The sequence below is a fragment of the Rhodamnia argentea genome, chromosome 1, assembly GCF_020921035.1.
Source record: "Rhodamnia argentea isolate NSW1041297 chromosome 1, ASM2092103v1, whole genome shotgun sequence".
Taxonomy (NCBI): domain Eukaryota; kingdom Viridiplantae; phylum Streptophyta; class Magnoliopsida; order Myrtales; family Myrtaceae; genus Rhodamnia; species Rhodamnia argentea.
In genome coordinates this window covers 22,009,929-22,032,667 of record NC_063150.1, presented here as the reverse complement: position 1 = coordinate 22,032,667, position 22,739 = coordinate 22,009,929, and the positions used below count along the sequence as shown (strand labels likewise).

General features: G+C 43.3%; 2 pseudogenes; both read left to right on the top strand.

Annotated features, from left to right (window-relative positions):
• The first annotated feature begins 210 nt into the window (after positions 1-210).
• LOC125314696 lies at positions 211-15,946 on the top strand (annotated as a pseudogene).
• Positions 15,947-16,620: 674 nt separating this feature from the next.
• LOC115733628 lies at positions 16,621-18,567 on the top strand (annotated as a pseudogene).
• Positions 18,568-22,739: the final 4,172 nt, after the last annotated feature.

Genomic DNA, 22,739 nt, shown 5'->3' with positions numbered 1-22,739 from the left:
TTGTTTTTCAGACCATCCGCCTCAGCCATGAATGACCCGCCTCAAAGGTTCGGGATCCCGCGGGACATGGAAACCGTGGTGACAGAGTACCCGGTAGGAGAGGACAAGGTGTACTATAGGCATATTACTACTATTTGGGTGGACACCGGAGAACCCTTTTGGAAGACCCATACGTACGAAGCATGGACGTACCGCTATGGGGACTTGACAATGGGACCACCGACCGGCTTCGACATTCCCTATGACGGTGTTGGGGAGTGGGACCCTACTAGTACTCCCCCTCCAGATGGCGTTGTAGAGTACCCGAATATTGGTCCCGATGATGTGGAGCCTAGTCCAGAGGTCGTGGCACCCGAAGAAGACGGAGAGGTTGTGGAGCCTTCGGACGCCGAGTAGTCGCCTGAAATAGCGAGGATGAGGCTTAGAGTAGTCGGCCTCTCGGTTTTTGTGGAGTGTTGTATTTTGGTAGTGTAGCGGGCTTCGACCACGTGTCTTTTGTTATAGGTGGTCACGGGCTTGTACAAAGGCCCCTGAAGCCCAGGTTTGACAGTTTGTAACAACTATGTATATATGTACATATGTGTGTTTTTACCATCCCAAGTTATCGTAGATTTATTGGTTTTACGTATGGAGATTTTGTTGCTTCCGCATGTGTTGTATAATATTGTTGGCCCGAGGATCCCGGAGAACCGTACGCAAGTGAGGCCAGGTGGGATGTCGACGATTCGTAGGGTTCGGGTCGTGACAAGGTGACTGTGAGCAAAGATGTTGTTTTTCTAGAGGAAGATGAGTGGAATTGAATGGAAGAAAAGAATGCGGGACAACAACATTCTGCAGAACAACAACCCGCAACAATTGTACAGGTTGATGAAGTTGTGGATGGGTTGGAAGATACTATGGATGATCTGCCAGCAAGAGGCACAAGGTTACTTGCTAAAATTTATGAAAGAAGCAATGTTGCGGTGCTTGAACCAGCTAACTTTGTGGAAGCTAAAGAGGATCGGAGGTGGATTGCAGCAATGCAGGAGGAGTTGGCAATAATTCAGAAAAACCACACATGGGAACTTATTGACAAACCATCCGATAAGAATGTGATTGGGGTTAAGTGGGTGTTCATAAGAAAACTTAATCCCGATGGTTATGTCAATAAACACAAAGCTAGACCGGTCGTGAAAGGCTATGCTCAGATATGGGAAGTAGACTATTCCGAGACTTTTGCTCCTGTTGCAAGACTTGATATAATCAGGCTACTATTAACAGTTGCATGTAGAGAAGGGGTGGCCTATATTTCAGTTAGATGTCAAGTCTACATTTCTGAATGGAGAGCTCAAGGAGGAGATTTTTGTTGAACAACCTGAAGGCTTCAGTATCAAAGGACAAGAAGAGAAGGTATACAGATTGAGGAAAGCTCTATATGAACTGACGCAGGGTCCAAGAGCTTGGTATGGGAAGATAGACAGATATTTGCGGGATTTTGGCTTTGGAAGAAGCTTGAGTGAGTTCACTCTTTATGTCAAGAGGGTGAATCACAGTGTTGTAATTCTGTCACTCTATGTTAGATGATTTGTTGGTGACAGGGAATGATGTGGAACCGATAGAGAGGGTGAAGCAAGATCCGTTTGCGAGGTTTTGAGATGTCGACTTGGGAAAGATGGCTTATTTCCCGGGTTTGGAAATCAAACAAGCTTCACATGAGATCTTCATCTGCAATATATATATATATATATATATATATATATATATATATATATGAAGGAAATTCCGAAGAAGTTTCAGATGGAAGATTGTAGAAGTGTCGGACTCCTATGGTCGCTAAGGGGAAGTTGCGGAAGAATGATGAAACAAATGCGGTAGATGCCTCTATGTATGGAAGCTTGATTGGATGTCTCATGCATCTTACAACAACTAGACCACATATTCTATTTGTTGTGAGTGTTCTATCCAGGTTCATGAGTAGTCCCAATCAATTATATTTGGTTGCTGCAAAAAGGGTCTTAAGATACCTCAAAGGAACATTGTTCTTTGGTGTGAAGTTTAGGAAAGGCCAGAAGTTTAAGTTGCGGGGCTTTTCCGATAGTGATTGGGCTAGCTTAGTGGATGACATGAAGAGTACATTTGGGTACTGCTTCACTCTTGGTTCTGCTTGTTTCTCCCGGTGTTCCAAAAAGCAAGAGATTGTAGCTCGATCCATTGCGTAGGCTGAGTTTATAGCTGCTACTGCAGCCGCAAATCAAGCTTTGTGGCTGAAGAAGATAATGAAGGATCCGTGGTTAAATTCCGGTGATCGCATTGAAGTTTATGTGGACAATCAGACTGCATTAGCAATATCGCAAAATCCAATTTTCCATGGCAAAACCAAGCATTTTAAGGTCAAATTTTTCTTTACGCATGAAGTACAACAAAGTAGTGAAGTTAAGTTGATCTATTGCGGATCAGAAGATCAGCTTGCGTACATGTTCACAAAGCCACTTCAGGCTGGAAGATTTGAGCCGTTAAGAAAAAAAAAAGGAGTTTGTAGCAGAATCTGATCCAAGGGGGGGTTTGTTGGAGCTGTGTCTCGGTGCGGCTATTGATGTTTTGTCGTCTTAGCATTTTTTTTGTTATTCAGTCAAGTTTGTTTGTTAGGCGGTTGGTTTGTTTGCTATTTTCTAGGAAGTGGAACAAGTCTGTTTTGCACGTTTGTGTGTGGTTCTAAAAAGGTTCAAATTTTGCTTGTACTTTATAGTTTTTGTAATAATGAAGTTTATGTTTTTCATTCCATCTCTCTCTCCGTGCAACTAGAAGTTTGTGTGAATTAGCTGAATATATCAGCAATAACAGAAATTATGTTCCTTCGTTCTGACCTGAGAACCGACGGACCAAAGACTGGTTTATTAATTATTGTATTCGCAGTTCATAATAAACGACCGATTCAAGAGCGTTGAGCACCGAGTCATGGACTGTCGGTCGCGTGCTTCTTGGGCGACACTCCTCGGCTATCTTCACGGCTGTATGGACCCATCAAGGAATTAGCATCAGCGGACAACCCAACCCACCAATCTACAAGGAGACTACGCCCTCAAACTACACAGCCCATTGCATTTCCAGCTGTAGACCGTGGGAATGTTTTAGGTGATCTCATTGATGTTTGTATTCAAAGATAAATGTCTGTGTTCATCTATGTAAAACCGCAACATAACAGGATTGCCTTTCTTCATTGCTCAGTCACCGACGCTTATATCGCTTCAATTGATAGAACTTTGAGCACCAAGACAACCCTAGAAAAGATGACCATTCTCTAAACAAAGAACCAAAAAGAGAGCTCAAACTAGAGGGAGAGGAAGATTGACACATACCTCTCTAAGATCGGAAGAAATATGTTACCTTTAGATGAAACCGTGCCCAATACTCGTATGACAGTTACAACAACAAATCTACCAATATACCACAAGAAAATTTGCGCGCTCGGGAACATTTCGGTTTGGTTCAGCTTCGAGTTCCAATTTGTATATTGGCAGCTAGAATAAAAAGTGGGACTCTTGCCCGCCTCCAACTTGACTCAACCACAATAACCAAAATCCATTGCAAGGCATAAATCTATGTACGCTTCCTAGATTTTCAATGAAACAGTAGGTTTCAATTAAGATGCGACATATCTAAAACCCAATTGAGCTAATCGAGTCCGCATGGACAAATCCTAATTGATTTTTTTTTCCCATAAATTGCAGAGCTTGTGTACTAGACGCCCCGTCCCCCAAAGAATCAGCCATTATTAAACATCATTGTCATTTTCTAAGCAAGTTGTAGCTCATAAGCAATGACTTTCTCGTTCCATTTTTATGAACCTCATAATTCCGTAGTCAAACGAAACCTCCCAATGTGATCCTGTTCTCTTCTGTCCATCTCTCGTCTATAAAGAAGCTGTTCACATCATGTATCGCAGTGTCTCCATAACACTCAATTCATAATACAAACTCATCACGAATGAATTCAGATTCACAGGGAAATTGAACAAGAGTAGAGAGAGAGAGAGAGAGAGAAACAATTCCGACCATCGATTTGGCCTTCGACTCCGGCAAGGACAGGTATGACAGAGCGAGCGAAGCCTCGAAAGCTGGCGTCAAAAGTCTTGTCGACGCCCGGATCACCGAAATTCCAAGAATTTCTTCATCCCACCGCACAAGACATCCCGAGGCAGCTCTGAATAGACCGGTGGCTCTGAGAATCTTGGCAGAATCGTCCGCGACCACGCCAAGAGGAAGGAGGCGATCGAGAGGATGCGACGCGCATTGGAAAAACCGGCGTTCTTCCAGGTGGTGAATCACGGAGTTCCGGCAGCCGTGATGGAGGAGATAAAGGGGAGGGTGAGGAAACTCTACAACCAAGACGATGAGGCAAAGGTAGTGTTCCACATGCGTGACATAACGAGGAAGGTGATGTACAAAAGCAATTTCGACCTGTACACGGCGTTGGTGGCGAACCGGAGGGACACTTTCTTCCGCTACATGGCGCCGAGCCCGCCGTTGCCGGAAGTTTGCAGGTGTGTGAGCATGTGTTCAGACAAGGCCTTCAATCGCAAGGACGCCACTTCCACCTGCGACGGTGAACTTTCGTTAAATATATTTTTATTTTTTATGAAAAAATAAAAACCAAAAACTATCAATAGAGGTAATAATTCATAAGTGGATCTACAAAGAATTCTCTCATGACTCTCCTATACTTAAAATGGTATATAAGAGTTGATGAGGAAGTTATAAGTCGCTTTGTGTTCTAATGAAAGTGAGAATACAAGGAACAATTGGCTAAACACTTCCATGATAAATATGCGTTGCGAATATAGTGGAGAGAAATTATTTAATAAAGAACACTAATAGTGGAAAGGAGCACTTGATAGGTGAGAGTCTTTTCTCGTACCCGATAAGGCTGCTATCCCATCGTCCGATCCATCCTCCCAAACAATGACCGGAATGTGCGCAATCCTTGGCCAATCTTCGTGGCCATCTGTTAGGAAACTCTCCTTCAAAGCGGGACAATTACGGATTCGTATTTCCTTTAAGCGCGCGAGGTTGCGCATCTCAAACGGCAAACGCTCTAAACTTTCACGCTTAGATAATACAATCTTTTCGAGCAAAGAGAAATTTCCAATCCATTGAGGCAAACTCCTCGATTGTCGACAGTGATGAATCTCGAGAGATTGTAGAGCCGTGACATCTTGAATCCCCTCGGGTAATGCCACCAAATCCGTAAGATACGAGATTTTAAGGGCACGTAGCTTCGTAAGGAATCGCCATAGGGTGCCATGCTCATTTTCTTGGCACGATAAATCGATTCCTACGTAACTACAAATGTTGAGTTCCCGGAGCGAGGAAAGGTGCCGTATGCCACGAGAAAGACTCATTAGGTTGAACGTGTAGAGTCTCATGGACTTGAGATTACCGGCCAATTGGAATAGAGTCTCGAGCATAGAGGGCTCCAAATCCGCATCGGTAGCAAGATGGAGTCGCCTTAATTGAGAGAAAGGGTTGGATGTGGACCCCATTGCCGCTTCCGATGGGCAATTTGGATTGGCCATCAATTGTTGTTCCACCATTCTCGTGCTATCTATGTTCAAGTATTCCACCTGGGGGAATGGAGGCAGGAAAGTCAAATGGGGACAGCCCCATACTTCCACGGACCGAAGTTTTGGGAAGGACGACCCTGCATGGTACGACCGACGCTTTTGATCTGCTCCCATTCCTTGCCATCCTTTCGCTTTGCTGCACTTGATAAGGGACAGGCTCTCAAGAGACGGGAAGAAGGGGCCTGTAGTATTAGATTGTTGAAGGAACTTCAACGCATGCAACCGCATAAGAATCAACGTCCTTAGGGAAGGGAGTTCACTCAAGGGTGGTAGGTCTCTCGGTTTAGACCCATCGATGAGGAGGTATCTAAGGTTGACCAATTTCCTCAAATCTCTTGGAAATGTATGAAGGTTCGTACATTCAAAGAGTCTAAGGATCTGCAAGTTTACCAAATCCGTGAATGAATCCGGCAAAATCTGGATAAAGTGGTTTCTAGAAATATTAAGAAACCTTAACTGCTTCAACTTTTCAAAGGAGGAAGGAGGGAGAGGAGTAGCCGTGTTGCCAAAATCCAACACCGACAATGTCTACACTTGGAGAGAACTTTGTGACAGTAGTATAGTGTAGAGAATCCATCTCCCAAAAAGATAAACGTCCGCAATTTTGATGTTTTGAGCGAGGACACCATTTTCTCTTCCGAGAAAGTATCTACGATAAACGACGCGTGGCGAATTCCTCCATCACTAACTCCTTCATTAAAATTAACGATCTTGCATTCACCTCCAGCAACTTTTTGGGCAAGGTCGTGCATGAGATCATGCATCTTGAAAGTCGGGACCTCACCATCGTCGCCTGCGCTTGCAACATCGAGGAATGACCTACATAGTAGTTCTGACAAGTAATTGCCGGTGACCACTTCAAGGTTGTCGTCCCCTTTGCATGACTCAATAAAGCCTTGTGCCACCTAATAATGTATCATCCTCTCTTTACGGTAGACATAATCTTTCGGAAACAACGAGCAATATGCAAAACAATGTTTCAAGCATGACCGGAGATGATCATAACCGAACTTGAGGACTTGCATAATTCCATCATCAGCCTCATCAATTTCTGGTATTTCTGGAAGTTCATGCACCTTGTAACGGGGCCATTCATTTTTGTTTTTGCCGTACAAAAGGCCTCCTATAGTTCTAATGGCAAGGGGAACCCCAGCGCATTTCTTAACTATATCTAGACCCATCGATTCCAGTTCCGAGTCCGATGATTCTACCCCATCTCCAAAAGCCATTTTCTTGAATAAATTCCACGCCTCATCTTTAGATAAGCCAGGAAGATCATGGATAACCGATTTCGCATCCGTGACCTTCGCAACCGTGTGGCTACGAGTGGTTACTGTTGGTTATGCCTTAAGGATCATTTTTGGTCGGTTTTGTTACGTCTCGTTAGCTGTTTGTTTTGTTTTACTTAGTCAACAAGATAGTAGGAGTTTGTTATTCAGTTCCTATTTTGTTGCTAGTTAGTGCAATTCAGTTTTTCTTTATTTTTGAAAATGCTATGTAATCTTCTGTTGTTCTTCAAAATCGAAAGCACATTCTCTGTAACAACGGAGAGCACATTCAATGCAACAAATTGGTATCAGAGCCCTATTGATCTTAAGGGACTTGTGAGAGAGTGCTAAATTCGAAGTAGAACAAGAAAGATGGAACAAACCGGTGTTCCTACTGCCTCATTCTCAACAATCACAGCTCCAATCTTATATGGAAACAACTACCAGGCATGGGCGGTGAAGATGCAAGCTTTCATGGAGGGTGCAGATCTATGGGAAGTCGTGGAAGAGGACTACGAAGTTGCTGATCTACCCAACAATCCAACTATCAATCAAATCAGGTACCATAAAGAGAGAGTAACCAGAAAAGCAAAGGCAAAATTTTGCTTGTTTTCTGCCGTCTCCTCGACCATATTTACTAGAATCATGAAAAAGGATTCAGCACATGATATATGGAATTATTTGAAGGAAGAGTATGAAGGGGATGAAGGTGCTGAACTTGTTAAGGGAGTTTGAGAGGCAGCAAATGAAGGATAATGAGTCGATGAAAGAGTTTGTTGATAGACTAGTTGATATAGCCAATAAGATAAGGGTCCTAGGGACGGATATAGATGATAAAAGGCTGGTTCAAAAGATTTTGGTTGCATTGCTCGAAAGGTTTGAAGCAACCATTGCTTCTCTTGAGAACACTAAGGACATTTCGGACATTAAACTTGCTGAAGTCCTAAGTGCTCTACGTGCTCGGGAGCAAAGAAGGCTTATGAGGAAGAATGAGCCTATCGAAAGTGCTCTGCAAGCCAAGCTGAAAACGCATACTGCGAAAAAGGGAAGAGGATGGAACCAGAATAGAAGACATTTTGAGGCCGGTCATAGTCATAGCCAGGGAGGTTCAAGTAGTGGTGGACACGATAGGAAGTGGAATGCGGTTCCATGCAAGCATTGCGGAAAGAGAAACCACCCTCATTTCAAGTGTTGAAAGAGACCAAATGTGAAGTGCAGGAGGTGTCACAAAATGGGCCATGTTGAGGCCATTTGCAGGGAAAAGCATCAGCAACAACAAGCTGAAGGTCAAACTGCAGTAGCCGGTGAAGTGGAGCACCCGTTTGTTGCCTCCTGCTTCATCTCAAATGCATCTAGAGATGGATGGCTCGTGGACAGTGGATGCACCAACCATATGACAGTAATGAAGGATTATTTAGCAATTTAGACAAATCATGAAGTCTAAAGTCGGGATTGGTAATGGAGAATGCATAGAAGTAGAAGGCAAAGGTGATGTAGTGCTTGAAGGTCCTGGTGGTGTTAAGCTTATCACAAAGGTTTTGTTTGTGCCAAAGATAGATCGAACCTCGCCGAGTGTGGGTCGCTTAGTAGAGAAGGGGTTGAAGGTCGTGTTTGAGAAGAGTGAGTGTGCCATAGGAGATGAGAATGGTCACATTTTTTTAGGATTCCTATGAGGAACAAGTGTTTTACATTTGATCCAGTTGATGAGAATTATGAAGCCATGAAAAGTATACAAGATGAGGAGGAGTTATGGCATAGAAGACTGGGTCATTTCCATAGCAAGGGGCTGCAATACTTGCAGCAAAATGAAATGGCAAAGGGGCTACCTATGTTGCAAAAGGAAGTAACCAGCTGTAGAGCATGTTTACAAGGCAAGCAAGTGAGGATTCCTTTCAAAAGGTCAAATTGGAGGGCCAGTGAGAAGTTGCACCTAATTCACACCGATGTGTGTGGTCCAATGCCGGAGGATTCACCGAATGGCAGCAAATACCTCATCACTTTCATAGATGACTGCACTAGAATGTGTTGGGTGTACTTCATAAAGACTAAGGCTGAAGTTAATGAGATTTTTTTGAGGTTCAAAAGAGAAGTGGAGAAGGAGAGTGGCTGCAATATCAAGACAATTAGATCAGACAATGGAGGAGAATACACCTCAGGCAGTTTCAATGCTATATGTGATAATGCGGGGATCAAGCACCAACTCACAGTGCCATACACTCCCCAACAAAATGGAGTGAGTGAAAGGAAGAACAGAAGTATGATGGAGATGGCTAGATGTATGCTACATGAGAAAGAACTCCCTAAGAAGTTCCGGGCTGAGGTTGCTAACACTGCAGTCTTTCTTCCGAACAGACCGCCCACTAAAGCTCTCAACAAGCAGACACCATTTGAAGCATGGCATGGTTACAAGCCTAAGGTGAGCAACCTGAAAGTGTTTGGTTGCATTTGCTATTCATTGATTCCTTCAGTTAAGAGAGATAAGCTTGATCCAAGAGGAAAAGCATGTATCTTTGTGGGATATAGTTTGCAATCTAAGGCTTATAGAGTTTATAATCTTGCTAGCAACCAGGTTGTGGTGTGTAGAGATGTGAGTTTTATGGAAGATAAGAAGTGGGACTGGTCTGTAGAAGGTGGCAAGGCTGAAGAGGAGGTAGTGCCATTGCGGGTTGAACCAAATGAAGTGGAAGTCGAGGATCTAATTGATCATGTTCCCGTGAGAGGCACTAGATCTCTTGCTGAAATTTATGAGAGATGCAATATAGCTATGATTGAACCAGCTAGCTATAAGGAAGCAAGTGAAGATGTGAAATGGTGTGCTGCAATAGAAGAAGAAATCATAATGATTGAGAAAAACCAGACATGGGATCCGGTTGAGAGGCCCAGAAACAGAAAGGTGATTGGAGTGAAGTGGGTATTCGGGACAAAGTTGAATCCCGATGGCTCGGTACATAAGCACAAAGCAAGACTCATTGTCAAAGGCTATGCGCAGGTATGGGGAGTAGACTATTCTGAGACCTTTGCTCCAAGGGCAAGGTTAGATACCATAAGGATGCTTTGCTGCTACCGCTGCACAAAAGGGCTGGAAAGTATTTCAGCTTGGATGTGAAGTCGGCTTTCCCGAATGGAGAGCTAGTGGAGGAGATATATGTTGAGCAGCCTGATGGCTTTGTAGTGAGAGACAAGGAAGATCATGTGTATAAGTTGAGAAAAGCCTTGTACGGGTTGAAGCAGGCTCCAAGAGCTTGGTATAGTAAGATTGATAAGCATCTGCAGGAACTTGGGTTTAAAAGAAGTTTGAGTGAAGTGACCCTATATGTGAAGAAAGTTATGGAAGGTGTAGCTATTGTCTCTCTTTATGTTGATGATCTTTTGGTCACTGGTGATTGCGAAGAGCGGATTGCGGAACCGAAGAGAGGACTAATGAAGCGGTTTGAAATGACTGATCTTGGAGTAATGTCCTTCTTTCCGGGAATGGAGGTGCAGCAGAGGAAAGGCGAGGTATTCATCTCACAAAGGAAATACCTAAGAGAGATCTTAAAGATATTTGAGATGGAGGAATGTAGAAGTGTGAACACTCCTATGAATCTAAAAGAGAAGCTGCGGAAGACCGAAGGAGCCGAGCCTGCCGATGAAGGAGTATACGGGAGTTTAGTTGGTTGCTTGATGTATCTAACTGCAACAAGACCAGATATCTTGTATGCAGTAGGTGTGCTTTCAAGATTCCTAAGTTGTGCTGGTGAAGAACACTTGGTAGCCGCAAAAAGAGTGATTAGATACTTGAAAGGCACTCAGTCATTTGGTGTCAAGTTTACTAAAGTGGACAATTGCAGGTTGCAAGGCTTTGCTGATAGTGATTGGGCTGGTTCGGTTGAGGATATGAGGAGTACAAGTGGTTTTTGTTTTACTTTGGGATCTGGATGTTTCACCCGGAGCTCAAAGAAGCAAGAAGTGGTTGCTCAGCCCATCGCAGAAGCTGAGTTTCTAGCAGCTACTGCAGCAGCCAATCATGCAATATGGTTGAGAAAGCTAATGCAGGATCTGGAAATAGAAGTTGAAGGACCAACCGAGATACTTGTGGACAACCAAGCTGCACTAACCATATCTCAAAATCCTGTCTTTCACGGGAGAACCAAGCATTTCAAGATCAAGTTCTACTATTTGAGGGAAGTGCAACAAGAAGGTGAAGTGAAGCTACTCTATTGCAAGACAGAAGATCAGGTGGCTGATGTGTTTACTAAGCCACTGCAAGCAAGCAGACTTGAGTTACTGAAGAAGAAGGCTGGAATGTGTTCTGCTCCTTAAGCCAAAGAGGAGTATGTTGGTTATGCCTTAAGGATCATTTTTGGTCATTTTTGTTCTGGTCTGTTAGCTGTTTGTTTTGTTTTACTTAGTCAACAAGATAGTAGGAGTTTGTTATTCAGTTCCTATTTTGTTGCTTGTTAGTGCAATTCAGTTTTTCTTTATTTTTTGAAAATGCTATGTAATCTTCTGTTGTTCTTCAAAATCGAAAGCACATTCTCTGTAACAACAGAGAGCACATTCTGTGCAACAGTTACAAGTATCTTGCTTCCCCGTTCACCACCCTCCAGCCAATCTCCAAGCTTCAACCATTTATTCCGATCTTCATTCCACAAGTCATCCAAAACAAGCAAGTATTTCTTCCTACTCAGAGTCTCATGAAGAAGACTCGGCAATTGATCATGATCATACCCTTGACAGTCAACTTTTGCAGATTTAAGAATATCTTTGATAATCGAATTCACATCAAAGACATCAGACACACACACCCACATCTTAAGCCCAAAATGTTCTTTTACCTCCCCATCGTTGTACACTAGTCGTGCAAGTGCAGTTTTTCCGAGACCTCCTTTACCAACGATGGCAACAACTGACACACTCCGGGTAGAGGAGGAATCAAACAATAGGTGTTTGATCATTTTTCTGTCGTTTTCCCTGCCAATTATTGCTCTGTCGGGCGCGAAAATTTCAGTTTTCCTTCCTCTCCCAATGGCCGTTGTTTCCTCACTCTGACGCTCCTCTAAATGGAACATCCTATCATTTTTAATCCGATCCAATTTCTTCCTAAGTTCCTGAATCTTATTAGTCACTTTGACACGGTGTGCGAGCTGATTTGACTTAGAGAAGAAAAAGCGTACCGCTTTCGACTTCTCGTTGCCGGGGGTGACCTTCCGCCTCAGATCTTCTGTGGCGACATCGTCGAGCAAGTCCTGGATGTCGTAGAACACATCCTTGAGCCTCTTGAGCCAGAGCTTGACCTGGTTGTTATGCCATTGCTTCTTCTCGGCATCCAAAAGCACCGCTTGGATGGTCTGGACGGTGCCCTTAAGGCTTTGGAGCTCGTCCTTTGCGCCGCAGAGCAACTGGATCTGCTGAGAAGCAAAGGAGCCTCCAAGTTCCGCCATTTCGGATGCAAGGCTTTTCAGTATGTTAGTGGCAAGGCTGAAGAGAACTGCTTCCGCCATTTCCAATGGCAAAAGCTGGGGCTGAGAAGTGTGTTGCAGAGTCGATGCTTTTGTTGGGAGACAATGGTTGGGTGGCGCCTGATGATCAACTTCGGGCACAAATATATAGCAAGTCCAACGGCATCATAATGTTACTTCATCCTCAGTTAATCCACCAGATGCAATGGCATAACTTGCAGCAGAGGACAAGAATAGCGTGTAAGAGTCCTTGTACTACCTGCTGCTACCAATATGGATTCCACTCTGAACCAGTCCATACGAATCATCCGAGCATCTCAGCCAATATCAAGGATTCCTACCAACAAAGCATGCCGCCGTGAAAAGGAATATTTAACATATCAGGACACTCCTAGCAATATTCTTTCAAAAGCTAGTGTCATATCAGATTTTGACCAAACAAATTTCGTGGATTGCACTCCGAATTAATAGCATAATGACCACTCGAGGAAGGCGGCAACTTCATAAACAAGTAAGCTCATCTGTAGCCCTCACTACCGCCCCGCCCTCGCCGAGGAGGGTCGGCCAAGGTGGGGGGAATAGTTGGCGGGGGTCGCCGGGACCCGGTGAATATTATCCCGCAACGGTGCATATCTAAGTAGCCTCAAATATATCAGTTACACACTCATATGTTTCCAGAATTTTTTTCATATACTACATAAATAAAAGTATTGCAACATTGTGAATATTTTAACTTAATTTTGCGGCTGAAATTGATGATATTTTACATTTGCTTTAATGTCATGATAGTTAACATAGGGCTGACTGATTAGATTGTTGCGTTTATAATTCTTTTCTCAAGGGTTAACTTATATGTGGAAAATAGGAATATGTTACATGATCTTTCACGCATAGGATTCCAGTTTTGGAATTGCTACAACTTTAATTAGTCACTATATAATTAGTTATTAATTTATGAGCTCTTCCGATATAGAGTGCACCAATCACGTTTCTGCATAAAAGTAGAAAATAGAACTCTCTTGTAAGGAATGAAGGAAATAATTTTGGGTTTTCTCTTGATAGGAAATTAATTAATTACTTATGGTTTTTAATTAATACATTTATATGATCATTAACAAGTGCTTTCAAGGATTTGGCGACAAATGCTGTCATAGTCGAGAAACAAGGAATTCTTATGTTGCAACTTCGAGTGTTTGTTTGACATAAATCTTGAGGCAACTTCCACTTAAAGGAAAACTCATTTGTCGACAACCTTCATGTCCCTCGTGTTTGGCTTCTTCTCTAAATCAACAATGACGGACATCCAATATCCTCACTAAATAACCACGTAAAGTGAACTTCATCAAGACCCAACTCGCGCAAGTACGGTAATACCCGGTAGCAGGCACACGCAATGGTCGCTAGTGCAGATCCCGAACATGAGCGAGCAAAGGAATTTAGAGCGTTCGATGATATGGAGGCTGGGATCAAAGGCCTCGTGGATGCTGCGATTGCCAAAGCCCCGGATTTTCATCCAGCCGCCCAATAGCGTGGCCTGCAGCAAGGATCGCTTAGACATCCCGGTGATCGACCTAGGGTGCATGAACGTGGGCCGCCCGGTCGCCACGAGCCGGTGCGGAATATTGGGCAAGCACTGGAAAAATGGGGTTTCTTCCAGGTGATCGACCATGGGGTCCCCGAAAGCCTCTTGGAGGAGGTGATAGAGGAGAGGGGTCACGCAGGTTGTTCTAACAGGAGACCGAGGCCAAGAAAGGATTCTACACCGTAGATTTTACGAAGAGGGTCATATACAACAGCAACATGGCCCTTTCTAATTCGGTAACTACGGATTGGAGGGACAGTATATTTTGTTCCATGGGACCAGAGCCTCCCCAGCCCGAAGAGTTGCCCGAAGCTTTCAGGTGAGCCAATGGCTTCTCTTGCGCTTTCACCTTTCAGAAAGGTAAAATTCATGAACAAATTCGCAAAGTGAATCACTAAAGATAGTTCGCGGAAGAATTGAAGTAGTTCACATTGGTGCAAGGTAACAGCTTTTCAGTGTATAATACTAAATAGCCTTTTTTTTCCTCCTTTAATCGGGGGCGAAACTAGCAAGTGTATGAAACTTGAGTTATTCAAGTACATTTCCATTAAAACGGTGGGAATAGGGGTTGAAAACTCGGGAAACGAAAGTGCCCCGTCCTTCGTTCGATCGGGTAAAGCAATTGCTGCCGCCGAATGCGTATGACGTTCTCGCCTAGGTTCCACTGCACATCATGGCGAGATAAGCTTGCATCGAGTCTTAATCAACGAAACGGATCGGTAAAGTGATCCTCAATGATTGATACAGAATAGCAACACACTTTATGTTGTTCTCCGGGAATCCATCCAACCATACTTTTAAGGCAGCTCTATTTCGGTTTTCTGATGCGTCGAAAATTTTTTGGCAGAGAAATGCTGATGGAGTACACAAAGCATTTGATGAGACTGGGCTCTTTGTCTGTTTGAGCTCTTATCAGAAGCTCTAGGACACGGCTCAAATCACTTGAAGGAGATGGAGTGTGGAAAGAGAGACTTGATCAAGTGCAACTTCTGTCCGCCATGCCCCCAACCCAAGTTGACCCCGGGTGTGACAAAGCAATCAGACAAAGACTTCCTCACGATTCTCCTCCAAGATCAAATTGGAGGACTTCAAGTGCTTCATGAGAACCAGCAGATCCACGTTCCTCCAATTCTTGGAGCACTAGTTATCAACATCGGAGATCTTCTGCAGGTAAGTAGCTTTGGTTAGATATCACTGTTCATTTCCAAACTTCTCCGAAACCGTGTTTTGATTGGTCGACACACTGCGATCCTCTTCTCGCCCATATTGCTGCACTTTTTCATATGCTAAGCCGCTTAAAGAGCTCTTGAGAATTTACTATGGCATCTTCCCCGTAGCAATAACATAATGTCTTCATAATCTGCACTTTTCTTTGGTAGGAGGAATCTGCATTTACCATTCCCAAATGCCTTGTGCATCAAGTATAGTAACAGAGCTATTTGACTAATCCAAACTTGGTTGTACCATGCTAGCCGCACATTGACAAGTTCAAAATTGTCTAAACGAGAGAGATGTATGCGCAGCACTTTTCACAGGAGCGGTCAATGAGGGTCCTAGCACTTTTCACAAGACCGAGTCATGGCAAACAAGAGAGGCCCAAGAGTGTCGGTGGCGTGCTTTTTTGGCCACACTCCTCGGCCATCATCGAGGCCGTATGGACCCATCAAGGAATTAACATCAGCAGACAACCCACCGATTTACAAGGAGACTACACTTCCAAACTACACAGCAAATTACATTTCCAAAGGCGTATATGGAACTTCCGCCCTTCCCGATTTCAAGCTGTAGACTTTGTAAACGGGAAGATAAAGAGATAATGGGCGAAGGATATTCATGGTGTGGGATTTCTCTTCATGGTGTTAGCGCACGGGCGACTTTTTACATGGTTTTCTTCAAGTTTGAATTTAAAAATAAAAGTCTGTCCGTGGGTTCATCGATGTAAAACTACCAAAGAACAGGATTGCCTTTCTTCACTGTTTGGTAACTAACGCTTATATTGCTTCATTTGATAGCAGCAACACAACTCTCAAAAACTGAGGTCCTTCTCAAACAAAAGCAGAACTTAAAAAAGAACACAAAACAGAGGGAGAGGAAGATTAACACATACCCCTCTTAAATGGAAAGAAAGATGCTATCCGTGAAACCGTCTTGAATATTCGTATGACAGTTAAAACATTAATCTACCATGAGAAAAAATTGCACTTTCGGCAACATTTCTGTTTGGTTCAGCTTCAAATTTCACTTTGTATATTGCCAGCAAGGATAAAAAGCGGAATTCTTGCGGGCCTTCAACTCGCTCTATGACAATAACCAGAATCAACCGCAAAGCAAAAATCTATGTACACTTCGATTTTCTATGAAACAAGAGGTTTCCATTACGACTCGACGATATCTAAAACTAAAACTTAATTGATCGAATTGAGTTAGCAACGCATTAGGATGATGCAATGATTGATCCAAGGACAACAACATCGGATCGTCTTATCATCCGTCGATGTTCAACTCTATCCTAACAGATTTCTTTTCCATAAATTGCAAAACTTGTGTACTAGCCGCCTGGTCCCCCAAAGAATCAGCCATTATTAAACGGCATTGTCATTTTCCTAGCAAGTGGGTAGCTCATAAAGTATGAATTTCTCCCTCCATTGTTATGGGCCTCATTATTCCAAAGTAAAATCCTCCCAATGTGATATCACTGTTCTCTTCTCTCCATCTCTCGGCTATAAAGAAGTTGCTACGTCTCCACAACATTCAATTCATACTCCTAACTCACAAAAATTCACATTCACAGTGACATTGAATTGCAGTAGAGAGAGAGAAAAAGAGAGAGGAACAATGACTACCATCAATTTGGCCTCCGACTGCGGCGAGCGGACCTACGACAGAGCGAGCGAGCTGAAAGCGTTCGACGACTCGAAAGCCGGCGTCAAAGGCCTCGTCGACGCCGGAATCACCGAAATCCCCCGAATCTTCATCCGACCGCGAGAGACGTCCGAAAAGAGCTCCGAATCGGGCAGCAGCTCCGAGAATCTCAGCGTCCCGATCATCGACCTAGGCGGAATCGAACGAGACCAGGCCAAGAGGAAGGAGGCGATAGAGAGGATGCGACGCGCGTTGGAGACGCTGGGTTCTTCCAGGTGGTCAATCACGGGGTTCCGGCGACCGTGATGGAGGAGATGAAGGAGGGGGTGAGGAGGTTCTACGAGCAAGAAGATGAGGCAAAGAAGGTGCTCTACACGCGCGACATAACGAGGAAGGTGGTGTACAACAGCAATTTCGACACATACACGGCATCGGTGGCGAACCGGAGAGACACTTTCTTTAGCTACATGGCGCCGAGCCAGCCGTCGCCGGAGGAGCTGCCGGAGGTTTGCAGGTATGTGAGCGTGTGACCAGGCGAGGCCTTCGGTCCCGGAGGCAACCATGCCATTTTCACCTGCGACGTTAAAATATGTTGTTTTCCCACAAAGACAAAATAACCTTTTCTGACTTTTGTTCTATATTTTTCGTTTTATATAATTCAATTTTATTTAACCTGAAAGAACCAAAAAAAAATCACAATAAGATTATAATTTATAAGTTGGATCTAATCGTAATGACTTTCATGACTAAAATTGCAGGGACATTCTGATAGACTACTCCAAGCAAGTGATGAGCTTAGGCGTGTTGCTGTTCGAGCTCTTGTCCGAGTCTCTCGGGCTGAGGCCGGACTGCCTCCAGGGGATGGACTATGCCGAGGGCCTAGTGGTCATATGCCACTACTATCCGGCATGCCCGCAGCCCGAGCTGATGATGGGGACGAGCAAGCACTCTGACAACAACTTCCTCATGGTGCTCCTGCAAGACCACATCGGAGGCCTCCAGGTCCTTCACGACGATCGTTGGGTCGATGTCCCTCCTGTCCCTGAAGCTCTGGTGGTCAATGTTGGCGACCTTCTACAGGCAAGTCCTGTTACTGTTTTATTTGATTCGAACATGTTTCTTATATTTGGCTATACTAGGCAAAACATCTTATAATTTGGAAGCAACCTCTCGGATCAACGACGCCGCCACGTCGGTTGTCCTTGGGGAAAGTCGCACCTGAAGTTGGTTTTGAAGGGTATTGACCGAGCATTACGAGTGCACAGTCTGCGTTCGGAAATTGATGTGAAAAACATAGGCGATGTCCTGGGGGATCTGGGGAGATACATTCTGACTGGGGGATTTGTTGCTCTTCGCCAGTGCCACGAGAATGGGGCGGATGCTGATGATGTATGTCCCTCTTTTTTCTTCCTTTCAGCTCATAACGAACGACAAGTTCAAAAGCGTGGAGCACAGAGTGGTGGCGAACCCGGCGGGCCCAAGAATATCAGCGGCGTGCTTTTTCAGCACAAGCTTCCAGCCGTCGTCGAAGCTTTTCGGGCCGATTAGGGAGCTCTTGTCCGAGGACAATCCGCCAATCTACAGAGAAACCACAGTGAGGGACTACCTTGTCTACTTCAAGGAACATGGCCTTGATGGAACTTCCCCACACTTTAACCTGCGAACTCTTATGTTTTTTTTTTTCTATGGAAGAGATGCAGAATCATTTGGGAATGAATTAGTATCATGGATACGAATTTTGGAATTCCAGTTTGCTCGCCGTGTTGTGACCATGTTTCTATAGCAATGTACTAATTGTGTATGAGAGGAGATTCATATTTCATATTTGAACAAGCAAATTTATTAATTAATTTCATATCAAACCAAGGAGTCACCGCTAACTTATTTTGGGCCGGCTAGAAGCCAAATGAAGCACAGAAGGACACTTCACTTCCTCCGAACCAGAGACTTGGTTACGTTAGATGTCTTATTAACGTCTTTTCAGTGCCTATTCTCAATCTTTCGAAAATGTTGTCCATGCAATCTTAGGCTATTTTATCATCCAATGCCACTAAACGGCGTCCTTTGCTCCCAACGGGCACCGGTCAATTTTATGGCCTGATTTCCTTTGCTTATCTCGAGGCTGATCTAAACTCAAAACACTTCCTTCGACCTCGGCCGGTGGCGGTCTGAGCCTTTGGCCGGAGGGTTTGATTTTTTTAATACAAAAATAAAAATTACAGCCAAAAGTTCTTTGCAATTTTTTTACTACTTAACCCATGATTACTTTATAATGAATATTTTATCTAACACAATTCACATTTTTTCAAAGCCCTTCAGGCTAAGGGTCTTCGCATTTTCCCCGAGCTCATTTCCAAAGTCGAATCAAATGCAGCCTCTATATTTCTGTAGAAAATGGATCAATGTCTATTGTGCCAGATATTTCTTAAAATTGGATAACAAGTTCGAACTCATAGCTTGTGTGGTGGAAGATGATGAGGCTGTTTGCAATTTTCTGATTGCTTCTTCAACTTCATCGCTTACAGTCACTTGAAGCCGTTCGCTTCCGAGATGCCCTTTCCAATACACCGGCGTTTGGCAGGCGACGCGTAGAAAAGGCCAAACTCACATCTTCAAAGTCAGACGAACTTGCTATGCCAAAATCGCCCGTCGCTTCTTGGCCTCGTTCTGGAATTCCAATCACTTTCGTGGGGATGTAACATGTATAATTGTTACCCTTTCCTCTCACTGCTCTTGGACCCAGTCATTCGATACCGCACGACCTTTATCGTTCAGTTTCTCCCACATTTGATTGGAAACGTCGCACTGTTTTCCCTAAGGGAGAAAAAATGGAAGTACTCGGCAGAAATGAAGCAAATGAAAGTAAACAGAAGTGCTAAAGGCTTTTGATGAATCAAAGACGGGAGGAAATGACAAAAATAATCGTAAACCTATTATAATTGTGTCAATTTATATATATATATTGCTAATTGAATCCTAATCTTTTGTATATTTGTACCAATTCAGTCTGTTTGATCAACTTTGGCTAGACCGCTAATGTCCACATCGGGGGGCGCGGACGTGACAATTTTTTTATGTTTTGAATTATTGTCGATATTTTCTGTCTTTTTCTTTTCTTTTCTTTTTTTTGGTTAAGGTTGGCACCTAGAGTCGATGTGGATTGATTTTTTAAAGGGTAAATTATTTTAAAAAAATTTAATTTAATTTAAAAAATAAGCTAAGAAATTAAAAATATTAAGAAAAAAGTTTTTTTTTTTTTTAAAAGGAAGGGCTTGGCACATTGCAGACGCCTATCAATTTTGAAAATTTACGATGTACTATTGAATGAAAAAATTGAGGTACTTAGAATGTATAGGTCGAAGGGCACAAAAAATGACAAAATTTGTGCATGACATTTACTTTGATGTCAAATATTTTTTTGATAATTTAAGTATCAAGTTTTTTGAAATATGATTATTTGAGTGTCAACTCCAGTGAATTTTGCCCAAAATTTTACATGTCATTTTTTTTTATTAGTAACTTAATCCTCTGTGGCTCATCGCAGGATTCCAATCACGGGCGAGGCCTTGCTAAGGTCGATAGGGCTCGGCTGGCGAGGGTGGGGGATGGCCGACGAGGGTCGGGGAGCCCCAACTAAAGCCAAGCGACCCTTGCTAATCGCAGGTGAGGCCCTCACTAGAGTTGATGGGGTATGGCCGTCGCTGGGCGACATGAGGCTTGACCTCGCCCTCATTAGAGTCGAAGAGGTCGACACTGCGAGGCTCGACCTTGCCCAAATTTGAGAAGTCGAGCCCCCCCCCCTACGATCAGCAGGCCCCCACCAACAAACTTCCACCCTCGCCAGCTATTTCCGACTATAATGGATAGGGCGGCGGTTGCGAGGGCTTTGTAAGCCCTCGCTATAAGAAGAAGCTTAGTTACCAAATTGCATTTTAAGAAAAAATTTACGTACTTGTAATATCATTAATCTAAGAAAATATCATATAACTTTTATTTACATAATAAACAACTCTATAATTAGGGAAAATTTCAAATAAGGATCTAAAGTATGCTCATTATTTTAAAAAAAGACCTAATCAAGAGCACTCTCGTCATTTACTTTTTTTTAATTTTTTTCCCTTTTTCCTCTCTTTTTCTGTTCTGTTCTGTTCTTTTTCTTTTTCTTTTTCTTTTTTTTCTTATTTTTTCTCTTTCCTATCGGCGGAGAGGTCGCCGGATTCCCTCGTTTTGGCGGGCGATCGCCATTTGGAGGTTTGTCCGCATCTCAAGCTCTCCGGGCACGTTTATTCCTCGGTTTTTGCTCCAACCGATCATTAGGATCGGACCCGGAAGTAGTCGAAGAAGATTAAGAAGTAGGAGGTCTTCTCATCCGGGCCCCGTTTTTGGCTCTGTCTCAAAGCCGAGAGAGAGAGAGAGAGAGAGAGAGAGAGAGAGAGAGGAACTACATATGAAAGAGATGGATGGGTCTCCTTTAACTTTGCCCCCCTGCAGATGGATTTTCTAACTTGTATGCAGTTGATCTAAAGTTGTTAACCAAATTAGGGAGGTGCAAGACGAAGAACTCAGAGGAAGACGAAAGAGAGTGAGCTTAACTTAGACCGCATAACACTTCGCCAGCCGGGGCAAGTTGCCCTCACCAACCTTAGCTTGGGTCGCCCTCGCCACGCTCACTCGTTGGTGACGATGGCTGCAGAGGAGAGAGGAAAACGAAAAAGAGAAAAAAGAAAAGAAAAAAGTCAAAAAAAGTAAATGATGAAAATGCCCTTCGGCCGGGCGCTTCTTTGAAACAATGAGGACATGCATTTCTTTAAAATAAAATCAACTTCATGCCCTTATTTGAAAAAATGAGGGCATTTAATATCCTTATTTGAAAATTTCCCTTTTAATTATATATATATGAACAAGACATTGCCAATTACGATTATTAAGCACTAATATTATTGAGATCTTTCCGGATTACACTCACAAAGAAATACACGAATACTTATTCAGAAACAATTGTGGCAGAGAGAAAAAAATAATTAGGAAATGAATCCATTTAAGTGAGTCAACCAATTTGTTTTGATAAGTATAATAAGATGACAATTGCGGTATGATTACTAAATAGAATTGATTATATAATAGTTTACTTTGGACCACAAAAATAAATAATAATTAATTAAAGATTGTTGTTAGATCCACTCTTTTAAGATTTTGTAGTTTAATTAGCATAGTCACCCAAAAATTATTATGTTAGTGTCATTGGCCAACACTTTTATGGTTGTGGAATTAGCGCGTAAGGCTCTGGCAAACCAAGCCAGGCTAGCCTTCCTTTCTCTTAGTTGTTCCTTAGAACACTTAGGCAAATAACTTGCCCGTATCGAATTATACCACGCCCAACCTAACTCGGGCTTCCGTTATATCGAGCGAGACCAGATTACTCTAAGCATTACAATTGGTTCGACTTGCCAAGACCTCATCAGAGAGCGGCATCAACTCCCGACTAATTTATACATGGGAGGCTAACCTCGTATTTAGAGCTCCTAAGACTATATTCTATCTAACCCGTAGCTACTAGCACAAACCGCCCTGACACCGCTCACACGGCCTAGTTGCTTCTTCCTTTCTTCATCGCTCACTTATCATGATGATACCACAAGTTTCCCTCCATGGTTATACGAGTATGGAAGAATTTGCCCATTTGGGACACGGAACAACCGATCCGTGCCATTCTTCCCCACTCAATTCCGCAACGTACCCATTGCAAGATGTTACGTCGCTTCTTTGCGCCTTTTCCTACCATCAACGCCGCCTCCCTTAGGACTTACATGAATGGCAGATGCGTACTCGCAAAACTTAATAACTGCTCCATCAATAGCTTCCTTTTATTAAAGGCCATTTGGGCTTCTTCGTTCACTTGCACTTTTAGTTGTGGCATTTTCAGCCAACTGTACTTTCTTGCAGCACCCTTTTTTGGTCAATTGCACTTTTCAAGTGTGACACTTTTG